Below are 6,122 nucleotides of genomic sequence, written 5' to 3'. Positions count from 1 at the left end.
CAAAAACTCTAGAGATCCATGAATCTGAGGTCCCCAACAATAAGTCCGAGTCTCATTTAATAAAATTCATGGGTTTTGATGGATTGAATATATAAACGACTAGAATCCATTTGTACCTCGTATCATAGTGACATAAGTAAAAAACGACAATCTCAGCATCCAAAAAAACTCGGGTAAATTTTTTTTTGTAAATGTCTCATTTTTTCAACAAAATCTTGACAATAAAAAATAAATTTAAAATATAAAAATATTTTGATTAAGAAATAAAAAAATAAAAAACAAAAAATAAAAAACAAAAAATAATAAACAATAAATAAAAAATAATAAATTAAAATTAAAAATAGTAAAAAATAAATATTAAATAATAAAAATAAAAAATAAAAATGTAATAATAAAAAATAATAAAAAATAATAAAAAATAGATATTAAATATTAAATAAAAAATAAAAAATAAAAAAAAATAAAAATAAAAATAAAAAATAAAAAATAAAAATAAAAAATAAAAAATAAAAAATAAAAAATAAAAAATAAAAATAAAAATAAAAAAATAAAAAATAAAAAAAATAAAAAACAAAAAATAAAAAAAATAAAAAAATTAAAAATTAAAAATTAAAAATTAAAAATTAAAAAATAAAAAATAAAAATTTAAAAATAAAAAATAAAAAAAATAAAAAATAAAAAATAAAAAATAAAAAGTAAAAAATAAAAAATAAAAAATAAAAAATAAAGCACAGTTTCTTTTCCGACAAATATATGATAAAAACATAAATATCTTGTTTAAAATGCTATATTTACGTTTTTGATGAAAAAATCTTGAAAAATCACTAATTTTAATATTCAGCTAATTTCTCACGATATTTTAACAAGTTATTATAAATCTCGAGATATTTGTCGCTAACGTTGGAAAAAATGTGGTGAGAATTCAGGTAATTAACACAAGAAGAAAGCACTATATGTAATTTCACGTGGGCGGTTTACAAGGTGAAGTCTAAAATATACCCCGAGTATGATCAGTTACAAGAAGACAAGATTGTTGAAGAGGGTGAATACTATAAATCAGATGATATGTATCACTTTTTTTATGGTCACGATGTCACACATGATCTCCATGTCACATCTCCATTGTCTGATGGCACACGTATGAAATAATGTGATCCAAATGATATACCAAGTAGATGGACGCCCAATGAAAAAGAAGACGAAGAGGACGAAGAGAAGGAAGAAGAATATGAAAGTCAAATAAGTGATGATGAATCGTACTCGAGCTAGTGAAATACATCTTGTAATACATACCACATCACATTCTTATATGCTCTTATTTTTGTAGTTCAGAGAGCATACTAGTCATGGTAGTAGTTAGCGGGATATTGGAGTGTGTTTGCTGCAAGTACATGTTTGACATTGATGTGATATGAATGATTTAAATGTATTGCCATGTTTGTAACTCTATCCTTTTTTGGTTTATTCGTCGGACATTTTTTATTCTGATAGGGCTTTGTTTTTTATGCTTACGAAGTTCCTCATTCTTTTGTCAGAATCTTCCAAACCAGGTTTGGATCGCTCTATTTTTAGTCGAAAAATGGCAGGATTGCATCTCAAAAGGTGACGTTGAAATGATACAAGATGGAATTGGATTTGGACTGTGTATAGCAAGACTGTCTAATACTCAGATCCGCATTTCTGTGGTCCATTGCTGCAAATTGAAATAAAACTTGTGCTTTTATCAGAAAGATAAAAATGTCTTGCATATTCAGAGGACCGCAGAAATACCATGGAAGTGAGTTTTTTTTTCTTTCTAGCAATACCATCGGAGGAGCTATAGTTCACGTCGCCTTGTGTTGGGAAGTTGCAAGTTCAAGCCTACAAATTTTGCTTCATGTTTCTAAAAGTGGAACCAAGATTTTTCTTTTTCAATTATAAAACTGGGGTCTGGCGGATCCCTTGTTTATTCAAACGATTTCATTAATAGAAAGATGTTAAGTAAACAAAAGGTCACCAGGGGGGTGATCGTTTCATGACTTTTTTTTCTCTACACAAGGTGATGTGTACTAATAGCTCCTACCAAACAAGGTAACCCCCGTTGGTGATCCTTTCATGATTTACATTAAAACTTAATTGTAGGCGATGCAAATCATACGTTAGATGTAGGGATGAGAGTGGATCGGGCCGGGGTGGGGGACAAGGTCTCTATCCCCGCCCTGTCTCAAAATATGGACCTCCATCCCTGCACAGGTATGGATCTTAACTTCCATCCCCGCCTTTATCCTTGTTTCATGTCCTCCATCTCCATTTCAAACAGGGTGAAGCAGGATGGCGGGACCCGTTTCCCCCTCGTCCCATTGCCATATTTAGAAGGATTGGGGATGAGGCAGGGATAAGGATGGGGTGGGGCAAGGCAGAGATCAGGACGACGAGTGGCGGGCCGCGGAAAGTGCAAGTCCATCCCCGTACAAGTTTTGATTTTAACCTTCATCCCTGTTTCATTTCCTCCATCCTTGGTTCAAACGGGACAAGGTGGGGCAGGGCCCCGTTTCCTCCGTCCCACTGCCATCTCTAGTTAGAGGTTAGGCTTTGCTCAAAGACAAATGGTAATAGTTGGGACTCATGATGGACCTTTCCCCAATCATCTATCAAGTTCTTTTGGGCTTATTTAGATGCTTAACGCAAGAGTGCAAGTTGAATGGATTATGTCTGACCTCTAATTTGAATTGGACCTATTATTTTAGGATGTGGATCGTAAACTAAGATCCAAATGTGTAGTCATAAGGGAGTTGAAATTAAAAATAGGCGAACTTTTTTTTTTGGGTTTGATGACTATTAGTCTAGAAGGGTGAGTTCCACTATTCAGTGCTCCCAATACATGCAAAATGACATATAGTTGGGACCTTGGCCTGCTTGCCTATCCATGAAGATCCTACTGCACTCCACTAGGTCCTTGCTCAATGTGGATGTCCAATTTTCCAACAATGAAGTCAAACATTAATAATGTTATTTGAATGAACCTGGTCCATTTGTGACCATATACAATTCTAACAAGGAACATGGGTTGCAGTTTTGTATCATCTGTTTGAGGATTTGAGTCTAATATTGGGCAGCCAAAACTCTAGAGATCCATGAATCTGAGGTCCCCAACAATAAGTCTAAGTCCTATCTAATAAAATTGCATGAGTTTTGGTGGATTGGATATATAAACGACTAAAATCCATTTGTTCCTCGTATCATAGTGACACAAGTAAAAAACGCCAATCTCAACAGCCAAAAAAATTGGGTAATTTTTTTTTTGTAAATGTCTTATTTTTTCAGCAAAATCTCGACAATAAAAAACAAATTTAAAATATAAAAATATTTTGATTAAGAAATAAAAAAAATAAAAAATATAAAATATAAAATATAAAATATAAAATATAAAATATAAAATAATAAATAAAAAATAAAAGCAAAAAATAAAAAATAAAAAATAAAAAATAGTAAAAAATAAAAAATAAAAAATAAAAATAATAAATAATAAAAAATAATAAAAAATAATAAAAAATTAAAAATAAAAAATAAAAATAAAAACAAAAAATCAAAAAATAAAAATAAAAAATTAAACATTAAAAATAAAAAATAAAAAATAAAAAATAAAAAATAAAAAATAAAAAATAAAAAATAAAAAATAAAAAATAAAAAATAAAAAATAAAAAATAAAAAATAAAAAATAAAAAATAAAAAATAAAAAATAAAACACAGTTTCTTTTACGACAAATATCTGATAAAAACATAAATATCTTGTTTAAAATGCTATATTTAGTTTTTGATGAAAAAATCTTGAAAATCACTGGATTTAATATTCAGCTAATTTCTCGCGATATTTTAACAAGTTATTATAAATCTCAAGATATTTGTGGCTAACGTTGGAAAAAACGGGGTGAGAATTCAGATAATTAACACAAGAAGGAGGCGCTATATGTAATTTCACGTGGGCGGTTTACAAGGTGAAGTCTAAACTATACCCTGAGTATGATCAGTTACAAGAAGACAAGATTGTTGAATAGGGTGAATACTATCAATCAGATGATATGTATGACTTCTCTTATGGTCACGATGTCACACATGATCTGCATGTCACATCTCCATTGTCTGATGTCACACGTATGGAAGAATGTGATCCAAATGATATACCAAGTGGATGGATGCCCAATGAAAAAGAAGACGAAGATGACGAAAAGGAGGAGGAGAAAGAAGAATATGAAAGTCAAACAAGTGATGATGAATCATACTCGAGCTAGTGAAATACGTCTTGTAATACATACCACATCACATTCTTATATGCTCTTATTTTTGTAGTTCAGAGAGCATATTAGTCATGATAGTAGTTAGCGGGATTTTGGAGTATGTTTGCTGTAGGTACATGTTTGACATTGATGTGATATGAATGATTTAAATGTATTGCCATGTTTGTAACTCTATCCTTTTTTGGTTTATTCATCGATTTTTATTTTATTCTGATAGGGCTTTGTTTTTTATGCTTACGAAGTTCCTTATTCTTTTGTCAGAATCTTCCAAACCAGGTTTGGATCGCTCTCTTTTTAGTCGAAAATTGACAAGATTGCATCTCAAAAGGTGACGTTGAAATGATACAAGATGAAATTGGATTTGGACTGTGTATAGCAAGACTGTCTAATACCTAGAGCAGGATTTCTGCGGTCCATTGCTGCAAATTGAAATAAAACTTGTGCTTTATCAGAAAGATAAAAATGTCTTGCATATTTAGAGGACCGCAGAAATACCATGGAAGTGAGTTTTTTTTTTCTTTCTAGCAATACCATCGGAGGAGCTATAGTTCACGTCGCCTTGTGTTGGGAAGTTGCAAGTTCAAGCCTACAAATTTTGCTTCATGTTTCTAAAAGTGGAACCAAGATTTTTCTTTTTCAATTATAAAACTAGGGTTTGGTGGATCCCTTGTTTATTCGAATAATTTCATTAATAGAAAGATGCTAAGTATACAAAAGGTCACCAGGGGGTGATCGTTTCATGATTTTTTTTTCTCTAGACAAGGTGATGTGTACTGATAGCTCCTACCAAACAAGGTAACTTCCCGTTGGTGATCCTTTCATGATTTACATTAAAACTTAATTGTATGCGATGCAAATCATACGTTAGAGGTAGGGATGACAGTGGATCAGGCCGGGGTGGGGGACAAAGTCTTTATCCCCGCCCTGTCTCAAAATCTGGACCTCCATCCCTGCACGGGTTTGAATCTTAACCTCCATCCCCGCCTCTATCCTTGTTTCATGTCCTCCACCTCCATTTCAAACAGGGTGAAGCAGGTTGGTGGGGCCCGTTTCCTCCTCGTCCCATTGTCATCTTTAGAAGGATTGGGGATGGGGCAGGGATAAGGATGGGGTGGGGCAAGGCAACGATCAGGACGACGAGTGGCGGGCCGGGGAAAGTGCAAGTCCATCCCCGCACAAGTTTTGATTTTCTGCATTCCACTGCCATCTCTAGTTAGAGGTTAGGCTTTGCTCAAAGACAAAGGGTAATGGTTGGGTCTCATGATGGACCTTTCCCCAATCATCTATCAAGTTCTTTTGGGCTTATTTGGATGCTTAACGCAAGAGTGCAAGTTGAATGGATTCTGTCTGACCTCTAATTTGAATTTGACCTATTATTTTAGGATGTAGATCGTAAACTAAGATCAAAATGTGTAGTCATAAGGGAGTTGAAATTAAAAATGGTTGGACTTTTTTTTTGGGTTTGATGACTATTAGTCTAGAAGGGTGAGTTCCACTGTTCAGTGCTCCCAATACATACAAAATGGCATATAGTTGGGACCTTGGCCTACTTGCCTATCCATGGAGATCCTACTGCACTCCACTAGGTCCATGCTCAATGTGGATGTCCAATTTTCCAACAATGAAGCCAAACATTCATAATGCGATTTGAATGGACCTGGTCCATTTGTGACCCTATACAATTCTAACAAGGGACATGGGTTGTAGTTTTGTATCATCTGTTTGAGGATTTGAGTATAATATGGGGCAGACAAAACTCTAGAGATCCATGAATGTGAGGTCCCCAACAATAAGTCTCAGTCCCATCTAATAAAATTGCATGGGTTTTGGTAGATTGGATATATAAAC

This window comes from Nuphar pumila, chromosome 3, assembly GCF_984573655.1.
Source record: "Nuphar pumila chromosome 3, dmNupPumi1.hap1.1, whole genome shotgun sequence".
NCBI lineage: Eukaryota > Viridiplantae > Streptophyta > Magnoliopsida > Nymphaeales > Nymphaeaceae > Nuphar > Nuphar pumila.
This window is presented reverse-complemented; position numbering follows the sequence as displayed.